Genomic DNA, 21,386 nt, shown 5'->3' on the forward strand with positions numbered 1-21,386 from the left:
ATACCAGCAAATGTGGATGATGATGAAAGACGCTTTCTATGCACTTGAACTGACTGGAATTGCTAATACGAACTGACTAACTCTCTAACTCATTGACTTTAAATGAAATGTTTATTTGAAAAAATAACTGGATACTAACAGCTAAAGATCTCCTTTCTTGGGCTTTTAGTCATAGTGTGGGTATATTTACTTTCTTTAATCCCGGGGTGCTATTCCCTCCCCTTTTCTGTTCTTTATAGTTTGTAGGGTGTAACAAAAAAATCAATAAAGCTACCCTGTCTTCAGGGGATTTAAAAAAAATAAAATAATGAACTCTATGTAAAGCAGTATAGGCACAGACTACAATTCATACGTTTCAAGCAATTGAGAGTTTCTTAAAATCCTTAAGATGAGAAGCTTTTGTTTCGGTGTTTCCTAAACACTCCAGTGTACTTTCTTGAGTTTTACTGGCTCTTCAGGTTCAGAAGGCAGTCTCTAAAGACACCCAACCAGGGATCACTCCACTCTTTGAGCTATCTCCATTTTTTAACTGGGTAGGGAATTTCTTCTCTCACTAGAAGATCTATCCCTTTTTCTGGCCTAAATGGGAGTCTTCACTGATCTACTCACTCCTCCTGCCAACCTTCCCAGTTCTCTGTCCATTATAAACTGCTCTCAGTCAGGACTAAACACAAACCCCATCAGCACCCAACTGGTCTCAGTTAGGGCTAGACTCAGACTGAATTCTCCTCAGCATCCAGTTATGAAGTCTTTCTCTGCTCAACTCATGTTAACCAATCAAATTCCTTTGAGCAGCCTGTCACTCAAGGCTCTCTGGCTCTGTAAGGCATTTAACCCTTCACAGTCCATTACCTGTTTACACAGCTCTTATGATCTTTTAAAGGGCAGTCCATAACAGAGGCTGCTTGCTACAATCAGCAGCTCAAACAACCAAAGCCTGGGCTGATCAATCAATAACAGATCATTATAATTTGTGGTGTTCTAAGTTCTGCTTATTTTTTAGCATCTGGTTTAGTTCTGGTATAATAAAAATGACATCATATGTAAATAATGCTGATACATTAAAATGTTTAAAGGGCTTCACAGAAATAATCTTAGCAATCCTTACAACAACCCTGTAAAATAGGCCAATATAATTAACCCCACATTGCAACTGACAGTGAAGCAGCTTGCCTAATTTAAGGCTTTTATAATTAAGACCAGACTTGAACTGAAGACTTATTTGTAGCAGTAAACATTTTCCAGTCCTTCTAAAAATCAGTGGTTCTTTGCTTATTAAATTGTCCTTATGTGTCCATACAAAAATGTACCTGATATATGTATCAATATATATACATTTAAATGTAGTCTATTAAGTAGTTAAAAGGCTAGTTATCAATCAATCAAAATTCATTAGCTGTACATTGCACTGGTTCTGCTGGGTACTCTGTACATTGCACTGGTTCTGCTGGGCTTCCAAAAATCTCCACCCCTTTCAGTTTCTACTACAGAGATTCACTAGTTTGACTTTAGTCCCTTGGAAACAAAGAAGATGGGGGCACCTTCTTTGTGGGGTAGTGTGTTTCTTAACAACCAGTCTGGTGAAGCCTGCAATCACTGTGATGCTTTGGCTAGTGTTTGTAAAAGTCAGTACAAAGGCAAACTCCTAGCTCTCAAAAATGCCTTGTAGATGTTTAGGATGGTCCTTTTGGGGGCTTAAAAATGGAGAACAGAAGCCCTCCCAAGTGCTTGCTCAGAACATGAGTGATGTGATAGATTTTTTTTGTTTATGGACTCAAGTCACAGCTGACTTATGGCAAGCCTGTAGGATTTTCAAGGCAAGAATCCTTTCGAGGTGGTTTGCCATTGCTTGCCTCCACGTTGGACCTGCTTAGCTTCTGAGATCTAAGGAAATCAGGCTGTCCTGGGGCTATCCAGGTCAGGGCTAGGCTGAGAGTAATGTGACTGGCCCAAGGTCACCCAGCAAGCTTCCATGGCACGGGTGAGGATTCAAACCTGGATTTCCCAGATCCTAGCCCAACACTTTAACCACTACACCACGCTGGCACCCGTGATGGAATAGGGTGTTGGAATCTGATTTTTTTTTTTACTGGCATGATTATATGCATAAAATTAAATACAATAAAATTTTCCCTGTCTGCCTTTCTTTTCTGGCCATTATTATTATCATCCGTTTTATTTCATGATTATTACTGTTGCATAGAGGAGGGGCCCTGACCTGGATAGCCCCAGCCTAGCCTGATCTTGTCAGACCTCAGATGTGAAGTAGGGCTGATATGGAGGCAGGCCATGGCCAACCACCTCTGAACGTTTCTTGCCTTGAAAATCCTAAGGGGCTGCCATAAAGTCAGCTGTGACTTGACGGCAAAACAATAAAACAAAACAGAGGAGAAATGTTAAAAAATTATCTGTCCTAGATGCTAAATAGGCTGGGTACACCACTGCCTGCCATAGTGGATCTCTTGGGGAACAGGTTTTAGTTACTACTCACCCAATGCTCTTCTGAAATGCTCACAAAACTCAGCTGATGTAGCCCTTTCCAGCGAACCATTTCCTGCAGACTCTAGAGACATGGTTGTGGTTACTTGAGGTTTTAACCCCAAACCAGACAGAACTCTTTATTTTTCACTCAACACGAAACCTCAAAGTGAAACTCAGGGGTGCAAAGCCTATGGACTAAAACCAAAACAAACATTTGTCAGCTCTTACATATATAGAAACCCAAGAATTACACACAGCTCTGGCAATGACCCCTGTTGGATGTTGGCCAGTAAAGCAAAACAAACATCCCTACCTTTGGTGCAATGAGCCAAGGGCTATTTAGTGGCTTCAGACTTACTGAAAGCCACTTCTTTGGTTGTACACATCATTGGTTGCATATTTTCCTCTCCCTGCTTCCTTATCTATACACAAACAGAAGAAGACACTTGCATCAGCAAAGTCCCATCAATGTAAGTTTGCTAAGGGTTCAGTTGTAGAAACAACAAGACCAAAACAGAAGACATCAAGTTCTATGCCCTACACTAAGGGAGTGGCTCACAGACATTCATTATAAGGAGCACGACTCATCTCTTTGTATTAACACTAGGACCAACCCAAATTCCACTTGCAATTTCTTATTAGCGTCTGAATGCTCAGGTGCAGCCGTTATGCCCTGAAAGCATCGCTGTGCTGCTCAAAGCAACAGAAGGAGGCAAGGGTTTCTTACTTCTCCACAGTGGATAGTGAAAAAAGGAACCAGGTGACTTGCAGTGTAATCCTAAAAAGAATTAGACCAGGGGTGTCGAACTCATTTGTTATGAGGTCCGGATCTGACGTAAATGAGACCTTGTTGGGCCGGGCCATGTGTGTCATGAAATGTAATGCCAGGTAGCAGAGATATAAACTTTATAAAGGACCCAAACAAGAAGGGTTTTTTTTTTACTTAAAATGAAATCATGCTTAAAACATTAGCGCTCTTGCAATATTTTGTTTATTTAACAGTGTCTGATAACTGACACCACTTCCCCGATGAATAAATCTGCAATATTCAATCTTCGATTACAAAACTTTAAACTAGTTACAAGGTGGTACATGACCCCGGTACAACTTAACAAAATCAACAGGTCCGGCAATTCCACGTGCTGGAAGGGCTGTGGGCGAGTGGGCTCTTACGTCCATTGTTGGTGGAGTTGCCCGGTAATTAGTCACTTTTGGAGGGAGGTCATCCCCCGAATTAAGGAAATGACTGGCCAAAGTATCCCCTTTACGCCAGAAACGGTCTTGCTGAACAAGTGGGATGACACCACGAAGGAAGATAAGAGACATCTCATGTCACTCCTGTTAACAACGGCCAAGTTATCAATAGCTGCGAAGTGGAAATCTCCAGATCCTCCTACATTATCTGCGTGGCATGATAAGATTTGGGAACAATTTGTCATGGCAAAAATTAATAATCAAAGTCGAGGGGCCCAAGCGTCATTCAACGCATCGAACGCAAAATTCAGGAGATTTTGGTCGCCGGTGGTGGATTACCTGACGAAGCATGAGATACTTCCCACAAACCATGCTTACCATAGATGGTTGTTCTTATAACTAGCTGGAGATTTCAGTTTCTGACTACGAGATGTTAGTCCAATTACACTGTACGTTAGGGAGCAGTGATTGAGGGAAGTTAGGTTGGAGAGTAGTCTCCGGAGTCCTAGAGTTTAACATGTTTACACAGTTGGGCATTAATACCTAGATTACGAATTCATTTTTGCATTTTTGGGGACATCACTTGTTCTTGTTCTGTCCTTATTGAGCTGTTACGTCCCCCCCTGTATTTGTGAGTACCATACAGTAAAATAATAAAAACAATTAAAAAATAAAATAAAATAACTGACACCACTTGCTCTGAATTATTGCATCAAAATGTCTGTGCTGTTGCAATCTTGAGTATGCTGTTCAGGAGTGTATCTGTAAGATGCAAACCTACGATGATGCAGCAGCATCAGAACTGGAAGAAGAAGCAGAAGACAGCCAGTTCCACTGTGAGTCTAATAGAAGCCCTCTGGGGGCCTGATCCGGTCCCTGGGCTGCATGTTTGACACCCCTGAGTTAGACCCTTCTAATTCCATTGAAGTCAGTGGTCTTAGAATGGTGTACATCTGTTTAGGATTACAGTGTTAGTCCCATTTCACAGGTAGATCACAATATGACCTTTTCTGTTTGGTGTAGTGATTAGGAATGCGGACTCTAATCTGGAACAGCAGGGTTTGAGTCCAGGTTCTCCGGAAATTCAGAGAACTTCCTTAAGCCATCATTGTAACATCATTGCAACACTATGGCGTTGTATCTCTATTTTGGGGGGCTTAAAAAATTCAAAATCACTCATCAGGGGTTGCAGGGAGTGGTTTAATGATGATGACAGTCCAATCATTGAAAAGTGGGCTGGAGAAGTGGGGGACAAGGAAAACCAATAGAAACATTGCGGACTAGGAAAAAGCAGACTCAAAACCAGCTTCCAGAAAAACATTGGAGTAAAAGTGGTCTCAAAAGAGCCAGAAAAAAAAGGGGGGGATGGGACACAAAGTGAAAATTAAAGGCACACAAATGCATGTGGAATTCAAGTAAACCAAAGCAGTATGGGACCAGAATAAAAAAAAGCACCCATGTGGAGAAGACCTGTATCTTTACACACATTACTGCAGATGAAGCCAGTCTGGAGGATCTGAGTGTAGGGCTACATATACTCTGGTGAGTTTGTGCAGGTTAATTTTACATCAGTTATTTACCTATGCAACAACTGTGTGATTTATACCAGCTTCAGCAGTGCAGACTCTACACTGTAGTCCAGTGTAGCTGCTCACTTGGAGCCTTCAAGGGCTCCCAGAGCAATGTCCAGACTAGAGTGTTCTGCACCACTCAGTCTCCGCTGTTCTACCCAGTACTGATTCCTGGAGTGGTAGCAAGAGAAGATCCAAACACACTCCAGGATGATCCGAGTAGTGTGTTTATAAGGCACGGGTCCCACAAATGAGGAGGCAGATGTATGTCTGGAGTGTAGGGGTGGCGTTTTTACAATTGACCATTCATCTGCATAACAAAATCACTTGTATACATGGTCCTTCCCTGGCTTACCACTTTTTTTATATACAAGGGAGAAAAATCGTATTAAGCTGATATATGATTTCCCCCCTCCCATCTGCAGGCTGAAATGGTGCAGTCTAAATAAAGCTTTCTCACGTAGTTAACTTTTAAAGAAATTCAGGCCTCAAGTAAACTTTTGAGGGTTTTTTTTACAAAAAAACATATTAGCAAAGATATGGGGGTTATTCAATGACACCATGCAACTTTTGATGAAAACATAATTCCTATCTTTCCTGCTTCCTTTCGAAAATTCCATTTCTTGGAAGTAATACAAAGCTGCAGTTGTAGCCACAGTAGTTTTGTTCTTTGGAGTTAAGCCATCCAAAGAATAATAGGCAGAGCTCATACAAAGGTTGCTTTCACACCCATTGGATAATGCACTTTCAGGGCACTTTTGCAATTGTAGCAACCTATCGCTAAAGTTAACTGAAACTGCATTGTGCACCCTAACCTGGATAGCCCAGGCAAGCCTGATCTCATCAGATCTTGGAAGCTAAGCAGGGCCGACCCTGACAAGTACTTGGAGGAGAGACCTCCAAGAAATACCTGTGCTAGGACACATATAAGCCACCTCTCTGAAATGTCCTAGTCCTACTAGGGGTCACCAGAAATCACCATGACTTCCAGGATCGCACACACAGAAAGCCAGTCAAATCCGACTCTAGGGATGCGGTGCTCATCTCCGTTTCCAAGCCGAAGAGCCATTGCTGTCCGAAGACTTCTCCATGGTCACGTGGCCGGCATGACTAGACGCTGAGGTGCACAGAACGCTGTTACCTTCCCACCGAAGTGGTACCTATTTATCTACTTGCAATTTCTTGCTTTCGAACTGCTAGGTTGGCAGGAGCTGGGGCCAGAGACGGGAACTCACTCCGTCATGCAGCACTCGGGTCTCGAACTGCTGAACTCGTTCAGCATCTTAACCACTTGAGCCACCGACCACAGAAAATTCTCACATACAAAAAAGAAAGTACGTTATACAATGTGTGTGAAAGCAGCCAAAGAGGGCAACAGGAAACAGTCTCTGGATAGGAAAAAAAAACCTGAGCTGCTTGAGGGGGATGCTAAATAACAGAAAGATGTCTTTCCTGAGCATGCATATTAGGATAGTCCCTAGCAGTACCATGTGCTTAGGCTCTCATGGAGAAGGCCCCCGAACCAATCTTAAATTATCAGCCATTTTCTTAAACAAATACATGCAAACAAGCTACCAAAAAGTGTGTTACAAACCTGAAACAGTAGAAGAATTCTCAGTGGCAGACAGGTCTGATGCTCACTCTAATCCTGTACAACCTTCTAGTTACTTGGTGGAGTCTGACTATGCCTGTAGGAAAACATGCAATGAAAAATTAAATAACACTTAACAGGACCAAGGTGTGATGGTGGATACATGAGCTTAGCCATTTAAGCAGACCCTAACCTAACAAAGTGTTAACATTTTGCTTTGGGCATCAGTCCAGTTTTCCTTTGCCAGCATAACACTGGAGGCCTTACAGGAAAACACATTACTCCAGCTCAAATGCAAGAACTATGTGGGGTTTTTTTTCACACCTGCCAGACACTTTGCCATAGACTTTGGGAGTGCAGTCAGGAAGCAAGCTTTTCCATCCCCAATACTGTAAACAAATAGTGCATGGCAGCCATCCAAGTGTTACAAGTGGGAATGGACTGAACTGTAACAAACAAAAACTGTATCCAGAAAAAAAAACAAGGGCTAAAAATTGAGATAACCCATCAGCAAAAACCCCACTTCTTTTTTGTTGGTTTGTTTTTGCTGCGAGACTGACATATTAAAAACTGCATATTGTTGTAAAACAAGCTCACATCACATAACCGTCAACAGTTACCAGGAAAACTTTAAAGATAGATCATAAACAATTCAGCATACTTTGGAAAACTTTCCATGAGCTCAGTCCACTGAACTGACCAGTGCTCTGCTAATGGATGACACAACGCCAAAAACAAATTGAAATGGAAGTGGCAATGATGGGTTGGGCACATCTCCTTTTTGAGACAACAGTAAGGGTACGACACAATAAGAATCCTGTTCCCACAGTTCTACGTCTGGTTTGTGGGTTGTAGGTCTATTCCCACAAACATTAGATGTTTCTCAGCTGCACTACTTCAGATTGCAGTGGGAGTTAAAAAAAAATCCTTCTACATGGGAAAAAAAGGATTTCAGGAGTCTAGTCTAACTTTCTGACTAATATTTAATGTGTAGACATTCAATCATGAGTCTCCAGCTCCAGTCTGAAGTGATATACCCAGGGGTCATTTCCTGCAGGAGCGCACAGGAGAGGAGCTCCAGCAGTAAAGAGCCCAGGGGGCGGGCACATGCAACAAGCCCCACCCCCTGCTCCCAGCAGCCCTCTGTCAGAGCAAGAAGCAGCCAGGTAAGTTGCAGAGCACCCTCCCCCGGCCTCCCGGCCCAAAACAATCCAGTGGCACGTTTAAGACCAAGTTTTATTCAGGTACAAGCTCTCCCTCCTCTGCAAGGACAGATCTGCACGTCCCCCCCCCCCAATAGCTAGCAATCCAAAACAGTCTAGTGGAGCCTGAGCAGTGGGTGTTGCCTTCTGATACACCTCCGGTGATGTCAGGGTGTGTGGCATATGCAAATAAGTTATGCTAATGAGTTATGCTAATGAGCTCTTGCACCTCTTTTTCTACTAAATGACCCCTGGATATACCTCGAGACTAGCCCCACCACCATGTCCTTGAGCCTGGGACAGAAAGAATGGTGAGCATCACCATGAAATTCTGGAAAATCCCAAGTTAAGCATCCTCCTGTGATGAGGGCAACTATCTCTAAATGGACACTCCCTTCAGACCCAAAGAAGATGTCTTATGGAATCATATCATAGAGTCACAGAGTAGGAAGGGACCCTGCAGACCATCTAGTCCAACGCCTTGCTCAATGCAAGATCAGCATAAAGCATCTCTGAATGAATCACCTCCTGCTCCAAGGTGGTGGACAAAAGTGAAGAATGGCTTTTGTTTTGGGGGAGAATCTAGCAGGCACCAGGGAGCACACTGGTGTGCACGATTGTGGATCACCGGCCTATAAACTGTTTGTGAGAATGAGTCCATAGGGATGTGGCTACACTGTACAGGCTTGCCTAATATGCCTTGGTCTCGCTGCGTGGTGTGACAATTACCCCTTTCCATGGACAGCCTCCAACTACTTGCAGCCACACACTAGAATTCCTTCTCAATCCTTTGTGAATGTGTGTGCGTGTGGCTCCCTCCTTGTGGAAAGGGCTTGTCTGAGGAAGTAAGGAAGGACCATACACTTCTTTCGGCCCATAGAATGAAATGTTCAGAACAACATTTTAAAAACAAGACTAGAATTCTAGAAGTTTGGAACTGCACTGGAGAGCACCATATAATGAAAGAGGACTGCACCTCACTGCAATCATTACTGTTAATTATAAACAGTTTTTGCCCTGACCTGGATAGCCTAGGCTAGCTGGGTCTTGGAAGCTAAGCAGGGTCAGCCCTGGTTACTTTTTGGATGGGACCACCAAGGAATACCAGGGTCACTACCAGAGGCAGGCAATGGCAAGCCACCTATGAATGTCTCTTGCCTTGAAAACCCTATGGAGTCACTGTAAATTGGCTGCGACTCGCATTATCCTATGTATTGTAATCTCTTTTCTGTATTGTGTATTGTATACCTTGCTTTAGATAGTGCTTTGTTTTCCTTGTTCTTTTGATTCCGCAATCCTAGTCCAATTGCATTTTTTGTTGGTTGTCTTACACTGTTTGATTGCACAAGATAGGTAGCCATGCTACTCTGTCTGTAGCAGTAGAAAAGAGTAAGAGTCCAGTAACACCTTAAAGACTAACCAAAAAAAAGGTTTGTCTGATTGCACTGTATTATATCCAGTTCCACCATATGTCTCAGTGAGAACTCCAGAACTATTAAGTAAATAAATAACCAGTTTTATGATGGTTCGAATTTGGAGTGCATATGTGCCCTAAAAAGCACGGAAATTCAATCCTGGTATACTTGTATTATCCTTTTGCCAACAGCCCGTTTTCATGCTGTCAATATACAGGAACATATATTAACTATTGTAAAAACTAAAATATACATATCTGATGTGGCAATGGGTCTGAAATCTTGCAAACTCTCTAAATGTTTAATCCAATTCAGAATTAACAGGTTCTTCTTTCATTAGAACACATTTTTAACTAAGATTTAATTTATAATAGGTTATTAAAACCTGATAGTGCCTAGTAGAGCAAAGTTTTCAGTTCTATGTAGGATAAAAGAAACAAATTAACACAAATTAAATGACACCTCTGTAATGCCGAGGGCTAAGGATAACTCAATTATTAAAAAGTTATTTGTCAGGAGAGTTTTCAACAAAAAGCACAGTTTCTACTTGCAAGACAACGAAAATAAAAACACAAATATGTTAAGATGATTAAACTTTCCTGTAGTTGTACATACTTATTGTTTGCATGACAAAGGCTCTTTTTATGCCTTTTTTGCTCTCAATGAACAACTCTAAAAGAGTCTTTAAATAGGGAACTTCTGTTTAATTCCACATATGATTGTTTTTAGTACACTCAGCCAGACTGTAAAAGTAATTACTGTACATGTCAAACAAGCATCTAGTGTAACTGGGCAGCAACTGAGACAGTACACAAGGGCCTATTTGCACATTCACAACCATGGGTGAGCTTCAGACACTGTGAGAGCAACAAATGACCAGGCGCTAGGCATAAATGGCCAAGATGCACACAGGGTAGCAACCAAAGGAGCCCTTCCACTTTTGCCATATATGCCAATGGAATGTCACTTACGTTGGTGGAAGAAACAGGACATGTAATTTTTGCCAATTCCCCTTTGCCACTACAGACTCCCAGCCTTTTTCATGTGAGTCCTTTGACTGCCCCCCCCCCAGCAAACTTTCACTGGGGGGGGGGCTCATGGGACTGCATCAGGAGGCAGGAATGACCAGTTCTGTAAACTGCTTGTGGTACTTTGGGTTTAACTCAGGAGTCTAGTCTCAGTCTGTACTATACTACTGTGAAGAAATGCATTTTTTCTTTGGAGGTTTGAAATTAGCAAAACCTTCACTCTGAGTTTTAAAAGCCCCCCCCCCTCCCTGGGCAGAGAACAGGTTGGAAGTCAGTTCAATTGCTTACCAGACTTACCTCAGCCCAAATTCATACAAATGCTAATAAGTCTAAGACAATGGTATGGTCAAACTTCCCCACCACCACCTTCAAGCAGGGAACAGAGATCTGGAGGTGTTAAATACTAGAGAGGCTTCTGGAAGAAAATTCTGGAGATTTCTGGAAAAGCTTCTCTGACCTGGCCTGACCTGGTCAGTAGATGGGGAAAAGAGAGCTGATAAAACTCAGGAGAGCAAGAAGGAAGCGGGGGGGGGGGAGGGGGGATGAACTTAGAAATCAATATGTAGTCTTTGGCTGCACAGTAGATTTTGGTTGTGTAATTTGAATCTATGTTACAGTGTCAGGGTCCTGGGGCGAGTCTGGTGGGGTAGAACCCTCCAGGGCTCAATTTGTAGCCAGCAGGCTGGTCTAGTCTCAGATAATGCAGGGGGAAGGGGTTCATTTGCACCGAATTCCTTCTCCCCGGCCAACAGCCCAGGAGCTCTCCTCTCTTGCTCTTCCTCCCGGCCTGCCTCATGCCTTCTGTTTAAATCTCTGCCCCAGGTGGGACCTTACCAGACTCACCAATCCTTCCCTCACCCAGGTGAGACTCATCGGACTGACAGCCCCTGAGCCTAGTAGAGTACTGCCTTTCTGTCTCCACCCCCTTCCCCTACCTCAACATTGGTGCAGCTTGCGTGGGGAGGGACCATCAGTTTGCCACCCTGCCCCATCTCTTTGCAGATGCGTAAAGAGATGCTTGTCAATGCTGTCGCAGATGTTTCATGTTTTCTCCTGACTGCCACCAACCTCTCTCTCCCCTGAGCTCTACAGTGAGCTCATGAACTTAGAAATCAATATGTAGTCTTTGGCTGCACAGTAGATTTTGGTTGTGTAATTTGAATCTATGTTACAGTGTCAGGGTCCTGGGGGCGAGTCTGGTGGGGTAGAACCCTCCAGGGCTCAATTTGTAGCCAGCAGGCTGGTCTAGTCTCAGATAATGCAGGGGGAAGGGGTTCATTTGCACCGAATTCCTTCTCCCCGGCCAACAGCCCAGGAGCTCTCCTCTCTTGCTCTTCCTCCCGGCCTGCCTCATGCCTTCTGTTTAAATCTCTGCCCCCAGGTGGGACCTTACCAGACTCACCAATCCTTCCCTCACCCAGGTGAGACTCATCGGACTGACAGCCCCTGAGCCCAGTAGAGTACTGCCTTTCTGTCTCCACCCCCTTCCCCTACCTCAACATTGGTGCAGCTTGCGTGGGGAGGGACCATCAGTTTGCCACCCTGCCCCATCTCTTTGCAGATGCGTAAAGAGATGCTTGTCAATGCTGTCGCAGATGTTTCATGTTTTCTCCTGACTGCCACCAACCTCTCTCTCCCCTGAGCTCTACAGTGAGCTCAGGAATTTCTAGCTCATCCCACCGCAGGGCATCTCAGCCATGGAGTGTGCTGTCATTGTTGAAGAGAAGAGGAGACTGGATTTATTTTTGTTGTTCAGTCGCACAGTCGAGTCCGACTCTTCGCAACCCCATGGACCAGATCACGCCAGGCCTTCCTGTCTTCCGCCGTCCTCTGAAGTTTGCTCAATTTCATGTTCGTTGCATCTATGACACTGTCTAACCATCTCATTCTTTGCCCTCCCCTTCTTCTTTGACCTTCAGTCTTTACTTGGAGTCTCAGAGCGGTTTACAATCTCCTCTCCCTTCCCTTCCCCTCCCCAGAACAGACACCCTGTGAGGTAGGTAGGGCTGAGAGAGCTCTTTCGAGGACTGCTCTTGAGAGAACAGCTCTGACACAATTTGGGACAGACCCAAGGTCACACCAGCAGCTGCATGTGGAGGAGTGGGAAATCAAACCCGATTTTCCCAGATTAGAATCCATACTCTCAGGGCCGGGCTGCTCACTAGGCGAGCTAGTTTCTCACCTAGAGTGTGGGGCCATCATGGGGGCACCGGACTGAACCACTTGAGGGCCCTGCTGCCCCCACCTGCCCACCTGCGCCTGCCGGAGCCGCCCCCACCACCCGGTGTGAGCGGCCATACGCCCGAGAAGGAGGGAGGTGCTCTACAGTCTGCCCCCCACCCCACCAAAAGCTCGGCTCTGAGGGCCCTGCCGCCGCCCGCCATTGAGGAGCAGCCACCCATCGGAGCCCTCCCCACTCCGCGCACCGCAGCCCACTCTGTGGGCCGCCCGCCCCGCTGCCCGCAGGTCCAGGAGACCGCTGCAGACACCACCGCTGCCTTCCTGCCGAGCCGGGGCTGAGCCGCACAGCCTTCCCCTCCCCCTGAGCCGCACAGCCTTCCCTTCCCCCTTCTGGCCTTTCCCTTCCCCCTGAGCCACACGGCCAGGGCTGAGCCATGGCCAGCGGAGCCCACGCCTCCGGGAGCCCTTGGCTCGCTGCCTCCAGCTGCCCCCCGCAGCAGCCCTGCTCGGCGCTCCTGCTCCCACCTTGCTGCCACCGAGGAGGCCCCTTTGTTAGGGGCAGCAGCCACCTGAGCCTAGCCTCGCCAAGCCCCAGAGGAGCTGCTGAGGGTGGGGAGTGAGCCGGGACTGGGAAGTACCTGCATGGGGACCTCTCCTCCTCCGCCGAGCTGGCTCACGCGGGGCGGAATCAGCATGGGGGCACGGAGGGGCCTCTTCAAGTCTCAGGCAAGTGGGAAGGGGGGTGCGCGCACATGCGGACCTCTTGCCGCACACCCAGGCAGGTATCCAGGCCCCTCCGGGAGGTTGGCATCTGCGCTCGCCTAGGGCACAGGAACACCTTGGGCTGGCCCTGCATGCTCTTAACCATTACACCAAACTGGCTCTCTCCCCCCATTGCCCTGCTACTTTACTCGCTCCTGCTTCCTTGTTGGCAGCCTGGATCCCCCTTGGAGGTAAATGCTGGGGTGACTCTGCCATCTTAGGACATGGTAGTATTTTTTTTTGCATTGGGTTGAATAATTTGAATAAAAAGGATTACTTATCATTCTTAGATAAAGCTATAATTGCATTCTTGGTATAACTTAAAATGATAAGCTTATCTTAATTAGTGGCATACTACAAGAATACTCCTTTGCGTACAACAAACAGGCCCACAGAATTTGTCAAAAGTAACAAAACAAATTGAAAACTAGGGTTACCAAGTCCTTACTGTATGTAGAGCGGGGGAGTCCAGCGCTGCTCTGGGAGTCCACGGGCATGTTGGGGATGGGGCCACAATCATCTGAGGGAAAACCATAGAGTTTCCCCTCGGATGATTGTGGCCCTGCCCCCAACGTGCCCGACATGATTGCATCACTTCCGGGTGACGTGCTGATGCCGGGCATGTTGCGTGCTTTGGGGGTGTGGTTCCCCCCGGGGCCCGATCCGCCGGTGGCGGGTAATGGGCCTCTCGGGCGGGGGTTTCCTCACCCCCCGGGGGGACTTGGAAAGCCTAATTGAAACAGAATGAATGCATGTCAACATTTTTTAAAAAAGAGAGAGAATACCTGGATAAGGAAAGAAGAATCAAAGGTGCAGGTTTCTTTCCAAAATGGAGCTCAGAATTTTCAAAAAAGCAGAAAAATAATTTCCCCCAAAGGTTCAAGGGATACGGTTTCAAAATGTTAGCAGCGAGAAAGACCCAGCTGCAACATCACATGAAGGGCTTAGTAGGCATCAAGGCAATAATGCTAATGCAGAATTTGGAATAAATATAATTGAGAACAAGATTGTTACCGTAATAACAAAGCAACAAATAAGAAGATTGCTGTCCTTTAGCCTGAGGGCGGCTCCTGTATTTCCAGTGGTTTTGTGGGATGGAGATCGTCTGCTTCTGTCATTACTGTAGCACCTTTGCAAGAGAAGCACAACAGATGAACTCTCAACTATGCTACTTTTGCAGACACAGGAAGCCTCTTTGGGTCAGGTGTACCTTGCTATAGTGTGTGTGTTTTGTTGGGCTTATTATGCTGTTACTCTCCTGGGTGCAACTGGGTTCCCTGCCCCTTTTCACTGTATTCATGCCCTCACAATCCAATCTTGCTCAGTAGGGAAACCATGTGAACTATTTAGATGAGGAATAACAACCAGCCAGTGAGGTGGATTAGGCTGAGTGCAGACCAAGTTCAACCAGCGCATTTCCTTTGGGGATTTTGAATTTAAACTTCCCAGATAGTAGGCTGATACTGCCCACTGAGGAAGACTAGTTTTGTAGCAAACACATAGCCCTCAGTCTGTGTCATGGTGCCTTCTCATTTTCTTGAACAGCACACGAAGCAATTTATGTACAAAAGCTCACAATGCCCAGCCTTTTCATGTTTTCCACTGGGACCTAGGCTCAGAACTCTGAGCATGAGATTTCTATAGTGAATGTCAATAAATCAAAAGTAGGTTTGCAGCTTACAGATACATACTTGAACAGCATACTCAAGACTGCAACAGCACAGACATTTTGATGCAATAATTCAGGACAAGAGGTGTCAATTATCAGTCACTGTTAAATAAACAAATTTTGCAAGAGTGCTAATGTTTTAAGGATGTTTTTATTTTAAGTAAAAACATCTTTAATTCTGTTTGTGTCCTTTATAAAGTGTATATCTCCGCTACCTGGCAACATTTTATGACACACATGGCCTGGCCTAACAAGGTATCATTTATGTAAGATCCAGCCCTCATAACAAATGAGTTCGACACCCCTGGTCTATGCAAAACAGACATCTGTGCTCAGATATTTGCACAAAGCAAACCACTGCTTGCAGTTTGAGGCAAGCTAATTCTGTTTGGTAGTGAGACAGTGGAGTACAACCAATCTGGTTTTCACAGACAGCATTTACACTGTTTCATAAAAATAGGTTCATAACACATAAATTAGGGATAATTTAGGCCTTTAGCATCTCATATGAGTAGTCTACTGATATGAGCAGAGCTGTCAGAAGACCGTACTTGTGGAAGCAGCAGAGCTGATTCCATAATCGGGCCATGTGTCAAATCAAGACAATCCATTCTCCCAAAAGAAGCAGCAGAGCCCTTCTGAGTGCTTTGCCAAAATTACCTTGCTCATGGAAGGAGGCAACTTTGGTAAGAGGATAATGTGCAAGACAGGGGCAAGTGAACTGGTCTTACGTGCATGCTGCATGCCTCTGAGCAAAAACTGCAGCCTTCTATTAAGAGACATCACCCAAGAATGCTCTGATACAATTATCTATGAAAGTCTGAACTGGATATAAGTTCTACCCGCTCTTGCCCTAGGCATGAAAAACAGAGGAGGCTGAAGAGGGGGAAAATGATATTTCTTTACTCTCACACTGCCTGCTCCATATATTTCTCTTTTACATATGTGGATACAGAACAAGTGTCTAGTCCTCTACGGGATAACCAAAACAGGACAAATAGGAAAAAGCACTAATAGGGCAGACAAACAATCCTGGCTTGCCCGATCAATATTTAAGACATTAAAAATAGAACGTCTGTGGGAGTAGCAGAGTCCAAGCAAGTGTGTTAGAATATGCTGCAGCTTCCTGAACCACAAACCTCAGAGTCAGGTTTTCAGAACTAATAATCAGAATTCATTTCGTGCCCCAAGGCCTGTCAGCATAATCTAGTGGACTCAGCCTGGAAAATGAACCTGGGAAACTCAATTTTAAATCTTAGTTCAGCAATAGACTCCCTGGGTGGCTTTGGGCAAGATGCTATCTCTCAAACCCCATCTGTAAAAACAGGAATAATAATGATCTTCTTCATAAGGCTGCTGTGAGGAAGGAGCAGATAAGGGCCATAAACCACATGGCATACTGAGAAAGTGCTTCATAAATGACTAATAATAGCAACATAATCCTATGTAAATATCACAAACGCTTATCTAAATTCTTGGTTATCTGAACCTTTTGGAAGTTCCTGAGACTACGAGCCTGTACATATTAATTTTCAGGGCTGTGTAACATTTCATTTTATGCTGGAATCCACATGAACGTTCAACGGATGGATGGCGGAGAACAAAAGATACTAAGGGCAGTGATGATGTCATCCAAGGGATGGCTGTCTAAGTTTGTGGTCCTTTCCATCATAAACATTCACAAGACTGTTATTTATGGAGAACCAAAGAACAGGCTAGCCCGATCCCATCAGATCTTGGAAGCTAAGCAGGGTCAGCCCTGATTAGAATTTAGATGGGAGACACTGAAGGAATTCCAGGGTCACCATGCAGAGGAAGAAAATGTCAAATCACCTCTGTTTGTCTTTTGCCTTGAAAACCCTGTGTTGTTGATGTTGTTAACCATTCAGTCTTGTCCGACTCTTGGTGATTCTATAGGCCAGCTCTCTCCACGTTTTCCGATCTTGTACTGTTTCTTTGAGTCGTTCCATGCTCAGGCTCGTGTTGAGTTTTATGGTGTCTATCCACTGTATTTTTGGGTGGCCCAGTTTTCTTTTGCTACTAACCCATCCAAGCATAATTGCTTTTTCTAGTGAGTTCTTCCACATGACATGGCCAAAATAAGTCAGTCGCAGTTTTATGATTTTCCTTCCAATGATATGTCTGGTTTTATGTGCTCCAATACTTGCTTGTTTGTCACCTTTGCTGTCCAAGTAATGCGCAGGAGCCTTCTCCAGCACCACAGCTCAAATGAGTAGATTTTCCTCTTGTCTTGCTTCTTCATGGTCCAACTTTTGCAGCCTTAGGGTCGACATAAGTTGGCCGGAACTTGCTGGCACTTTCCACCAAGAACTAGAGAACAGGAATGAGACGAAAGGAACTCAGATTTGATCGTTGTTGTGAATGCCTTGCCCCATCAATGCCAGGACCCAAGTCTGTGACAGTTCTCCAAGGATGTCGATCAAGGATTCAACCTGTGTGCCAACCACCCACCTCTGGGCAAGGTAAAGAAGCTGCAGAAAGATGCAGTTAAACCACTAAAGAAGTCTCTATGGTGGTGGTGAAAAGTGCTGTCAAGTCACAGCTGATTTATGGTGACCCTGAAGGATATTCAAGGCAGCAGGCATGCTTGCCTCTGCATAGCGACCATGGACTTCTTTGGTGATCTCCCATTCAAGTACTAACTAGGGCCATCCATGCTTAGCTTCCGAGATTTGATGAGATCCAGCAAGTCTCTATAGTCAAAAGAACAGAATGGGTCAAGTTCCAGCTTGCTGGTCTAAGGAACCAGATCACTTCTTTTCCCAGCTACTAACTACTACTCCCTTCATCCCATTTTCCCTTACTATGTCCCACCCTGAGCTTCACAAGAGCTGGCAAGACAAACTTCAGTTGTCATCATGAGAGCAGCCCTCCTGGTTTCATCTAATCCAGCATTAGATATTGGCTTCTTATCTCACTATGCATGCTAAATCACTCAGTTCTCACATCTGTTTGTAAACTCTTTTATTATCTGTATGCTAATTTGCTGCTATTTAACCACTTTAATCCAATCTTAGCTATACTTATCTCTCAGTTACTTATGCATCTTGACTCTAATGAGCCCTTCCTGGCAACTATACCTCCCCACCTATATATAATGGTTGGCTAAGTCTGTTTCATTGTTTCTTAAGAAGTGTGCATGCACACAAAAGCTTATGCCCATAATTAAGCTTTTTGGTCTTGAAGTTGCCATTGGACTCAAACTGTTGCTTCAAACCAACACAGCTACCCACCTGAATCTGTGTTTCAAGGAGAAACTCTGTGGGCCCACCATGTTCCTCATGACTCTCACAGACATGTTTATACCCAATATTCTAACACACCCCTCTCAAAGCCTCAGTTTTTAGATCTGGAATTCTACTGCAAGCTAGTTCCTCTTGCCGCTACCATGTTTTGTCTCTGGACAAGCAATAATGATATGTGCATGCACAAGGAACGCTTTGGCTTAAGTACCACACTCTCCAACCCAAAAGTGGCTAGGGATCATATTATAGCTATCAGTAAGGAGATGTCAAACTATATAGATTCCATCCTCAGCCCTTATGTTATCAGCTCCCCAAGTTAATTACAGAACACAACTGACTTCCTGAGGAAACCATAGTTTCAACCTTCCAGAAAACACCATCTTAGCACCCACAAATATTTGAGTGTCGATATACCAACATCCTCCATAAAGATGAACTGCAAGCCATCAAGGAACATTATCCCAAATAATGACAGAGCAAAATTTGGCTACCAACTTTGCTTATTTGTTCTCAATCACAACTACTTTGAATATAATAATAATTTATACCTTCAGATTAATGGCACATCCATTGGCACCTGCATGGCATCACAGTATGCCAACATTTTCATGGCTGAATTAGAGCAATACTTCTTCAGCTTCTGCCCATTCACACCTCTCTTGTATATGAGATTCACTGATGACATTTTCGTCATGTGGATGCATGGGGAGGGAGCTCTCAAGAGATTCCACCAGAACTTAAACTATTTTCACCCCCAAACCAATCTCAGCATGAACCCGTCACCACAACAGGTATATTTCCTGGATTCCACTGTGAAACTTTGTAATGGACACATAGTCACAACCTTATATCAAAAACCCACTGACTGCTAAACATACCTGCATGCTTCCAGCCACCACCCAAAACATATTCTCACACAGCAACCTCAGTTAATGCTCCCCAGCAGTGTAGGAAAAGCAAAAACTAACACTCACCTCGTGAACAGCTCTGTCCCGGCTCCTTCCTCAGCCCAGCTGACTCAATTCTCATATGAAGCAATCCACAGTCTACACACGAGCATTGTGTTACAATCTCATTTGCTCCGATTCCTCAGACAGGGACTCTCATCTGGAAGATTTACAAAAACATTGTTTGGATTACAGTAACCTCCCATTACAGTAAAAGATCATATCAATAAAGTGAGGATGGCTCACAGAGCCAGACTGGTATAAGACAAGACTCAAAAAAAAAAGTAACAGAACACCACTGGTTGCTACCTACACACACAACTTAAACCACTTCTACACATCATTAGTAACCTACAGCCTCTCCTGGACAAGGATACTTCTCTTTCACAGGCCTTGTGTAGGAAGCCTTTCCTTGCTTACAGACTTAACTTTAAAAAGGGTCTCACCTTTAACAATGGACCAGCCAACTGAGACACAGACCCAAGAACCAAACCCTGAAAAGACTCCGGTTCCATTTTTGTCAGATAATAGTAGTAATGGGACCTAATAAACTCAGCTACACCATTGTGGGCTCATCCACTTGCATATCATCCCATTTAATATAGAAGAAGAGGAGGAGATTGGATTTATTCCCCTCCCCACAACAAATACCGTGTGAGGTAGCTGGGGCTGAGAGAGCTCTGACAGAAACTGCTCTTTTTCAAGAACAGCTGTGCCAGAACTATGGCTTGCCCAAGGTCATCCAGTAGGTGGGAGTGGAGGAATAGGGAATCAAACCTGGTTCTCCCAGATTAGAGTCCGCGCACTTAACCACTACACCAAACTGGCCATATGCCATCATGCGCCCTTCTATCTATATTGGACAAATGTGTTCATTCCTATATAAGAGGAGCAATTAACATAAATCTGACATAAGCAACGGGTAGAGATTTGGGGTTGGGACGAATCGCTGCTGTCCCTGCTAGAAACAGTGCAAAATTATTTTATGAGGCGGATTTTGGTCTTACCCAAAGGTTCACCTGTGGCGTTGATGAGGGCTGAACTGGGTATGGTATCCCTGAAAGCCAGGGCAAATGTAAGAATCCTCTCATATTGGAGGAAATGTTTAGAACGACCTCAGGATATTCTAGGTGTTCAAAGTTTTGGTTTGCTGTTGAAATCCTCGAAAAGATCAGATGATTACTTGAACTCTATTTTATTGAAATACTCAATCCCCGATGACCTATTGGTAAACGAAAACCAAAGGGCTAAACTGAAGGAATGGGTATTTAATAAGGATGGGCTTTTGAATCGACATATGGTAGTAAGTTGCCGTACAGCCCCCTTGTATAAGATCTTCAAAAGAGACCATTGTAGGACTGTATATCTTGAGAAACTAACTACTGTATATTTCTGTTGTGCTTTGATTTACTTTGTGCTGTTATGGCCAATGGCTAAGACAATAAACGAAACTTGGACATAAGCAACGGTACCATTCATAAACCAGTGGAGATACATTTTAATCCTCCTAGAAATACTACTACAGATGTGAAAGTCACTGTTCTACACATACACACAAACCTTCAAAGGGAATATACATTGTAAAAGTGCTAAATTAGACCACATTAAGAAACTAAATGCTACTTCTCACCTTGGCTTAAACAGAGTCTTGGATTTCTTTACTCACTATCTATATATCTAATAGCGAAAGGCGCCCCCTGCGTGCGGATACCTAAATCCGTGCATCGGGGGCACCTGGGGGGGAGGGAGATTTTTGTGCACACTTGGGGCAGTCCCCAGGTGTGCACAAAAATCTAAAAACCTGAAAAAAATATTGGGGGGATACTTAAATCCCCCCAAAAGTGACAGAGCATCCCCTGCGCATGCGCGGGGACGCTCTGTGAACTCCCTCGCTGCCGCTGCCACTCGGGCCTCGCTTTGGAGGCAGCGGGGGGGCGGGAAGGACAGCAAGGCCCGAGCTGTTGCCACTCGGGCCTCGCTTTGGAGCCGGGGGGGCGGGGGGAAAGAGCCAGGGGAAAAGAGCAGCGAGGCCCGAGCGGCTTGCCGCTTGGGCCTTGCTTCGAAGTCGGGGGGGGAGGG

At 44.7% G+C, this 21,386-nt stretch overlaps 1 long non-coding RNA gene across 1 annotated transcript; it reads right to left on the reverse strand.

The window, feature by feature from the left end:
- Nucleotides 1-2,656: 2,656 nt before the first annotated feature.
- LOC107122053 lies at nucleotides 2,657-19,455 on the reverse strand. Its single transcript, XR_001482895.1, has 4 exons — nucleotides 19,335-19,455; nucleotides 6,841-6,934; nucleotides 2,795-2,903; nucleotides 2,657-2,676 (listed from the first exon to the last, which is right to left on the reverse strand). It is a non-coding gene; the product is annotated as an uncharacterized LOC107122053 (long non-coding RNA).
- Between the last annotated feature and the right edge of the window lie 1,931 nt (nucleotides 19,456-21,386).

This window comes from Gekko japonicus, unplaced genomic scaffold (assembly GCF_001447785.1).
Source record: "Gekko japonicus isolate JY-2015 unplaced genomic scaffold, Gekko_japonicus_V1.1 scaffold2935, whole genome shotgun sequence".
In the NCBI taxonomy this organism is placed as follows: Eukaryota; Metazoa; Chordata; class Lepidosauria; order Squamata; family Gekkonidae; genus Gekko; species Gekko japonicus.